The following is a 1900-nucleotide window of genomic DNA, read 5'->3' as shown; positions in this document are numbered from 1 at the left end:
CTGAGAGTTCCTGCCCCCGGGGCGAGGCTGGGCTGGGGGTCTGCGGAGGGCGGGGTCCTCGCCCCCGGGGCAAGGCTGGTCTATGGAGCCCAGCAGCGTGTGTGGGGAGGAGGGGCCCCGACTGCCGCAGGCAGCAGACACTGGGTTCAGGTCTGTCCCATTTGACAGCATGCATGTCCTGGTCCCCCAGAGAAGGGGTGCTGGCTCCCCTCTCTCTCGAGAGGTCTGGGGCTCTGGGCCAGTGGGAGGGTCAAGGCACCCCCTGAGGGTCCCACTGCGGGGTGCAGACTGGGCCCTGGGGCGGTGACTTCAGGCCCAGGCGTATAAATAGCCAAGGCCCTGGGAGGGTGGTGTCGCCTTTTCTAAAAACAGCGCGGCCCCCAGCTGAGCCGGGTGTTCACGTGGCTCAGCTCAAATTAGAGCCCCGGCCGGCGGAGCAGCGCCGGTTACCAGGCCCGGGATTCCGGCTTTGCCACTGGTGGATCCGGACGAAGGGGCCCGCAGGCGCCGTGTGTGTGTGTGTGTGTGTGTGTGTGTGTGTGTGTGTGTGTGTGTGTGTGCGCTCGCCACCTGTGGCTCCCGCTGACCGCGGCCAGGACGGGCCTGTGGCCTCTGCCCGGGCTGCCCAGGGGCTCCCCGGGTGTCCCAAGGAGAAGCTGGCCCCAACGGCGGCCTGGGGCTGGGCAGCCGATGGACACCTCTGAGGAGGGATGGAGACCTGAGGTCAGCTCAGTAGGTGTCCAGTGTGGCCCTGGTGCAAGCAAATGTCCCAGCCTGCTGTCTGGAGGGAGGGCAGGGGTGGGGTGTAGAGCTGTCTGGAGGGAGGGCAGGGGTGGGGTGGGGAGCTGTCTGGAGGGAGGGCAGGGGTGGGGCGGGGAGCTGTCTGGAGGGAGGGCAGGGGTGGGGAGCTGTCTGGGGGAGGGCAGGGGTGGGGTGGGGTGTGGAGCTGCCTGGAAGGAGGGCAGGGGTGGGGTGTAGAGCTGTCTGGAGGGGGGGTGGGGGTGGGGAGCTGCCTGGGGAGAGGGCAGGGGTGGGGTGTAGAGCTGTCTGGAGGGAGGGCAGGGGTGGGGTGGGGAGCCTGTCTGGAGGGGAGGGCAGGGGTGGGGAGCTGTCTGGGGGGGAGGGCAGGAGTGGGGTGGGGAGCTGTCTGGAGGGAGGGCAGGGGTGGGGTGGGGAGCTGTCTGGAGGGAGGGCAGGGGTGGGGTGGGGAGCTGTCTGGGGGAGGGCAGGGGTGGGGTGGGGAGCTGTCTGGGGGGGAGGGCAGGGGTGGGGTGGGGAGCTGTCTGAGGCTTGGTGGAGAGGGCCCATCTCCCCACACGCTGCGTCCCCTCCCCCTTGCCGCCCCGCCATTCTCATCCCGTTCACCCCTCCCCCCTCCTCCATGCCACGGGGCGGTCAGCCCCCCCCCCCCCCCAGCTTCTAAGTGTGATGCTTGTGGCCACCAGGCCTGCTTTATTATCAGGGCCCCTGCCAGCTTCCGGCTGGTAGCACACACGCGGGGGAGGGGGGAGGAGGGAGGGGCCCCGCGGAGGGTGGGCTGGGGGGGAGGGTGGGCCTGTGCCCCCTCCCCCCGGCCTGCAGGTGGCAGCTGCTCATGGCTGACACGGTGACCAGCGTGCGGCTCCTCGGGGGGCTGACATACTGGGCCCGGGAGCGCAGGCGGGGGCCTGGGGTTTCGCCGCCCGGCCCCCTCCCCCCTCCCCCTCCCCCACACCCCAGTGAGCTGGGGGAGACGGGCCTGGGGGGCAGGAGCCAGTGCTGGCGGCGGTCTGTGGGGCGGGCCGTGACAGGGCACCGGACAGGAAGCCATCTGCGCCCCCCCCCCCCCACGAGCCATGCAGGGCTGGCGCAAAGCAGATCGCAGGGCGGTGGGCGTGCGGGCGGTCGGGGCCCTGGCTGG

Source organism: Perognathus longimembris, chromosome 14 (genome assembly GCF_023159225.1).
Source record: "Perognathus longimembris pacificus isolate PPM17 chromosome 14, ASM2315922v1, whole genome shotgun sequence".
NCBI classification, from domain to species: Eukaryota; Metazoa; Chordata; class Mammalia; order Rodentia; family Heteromyidae; genus Perognathus; species Perognathus longimembris.
The sequence above is the reverse complement of the archived record's forward strand: the minus strand, read 5'-3'. Positions refer to the sequence as shown.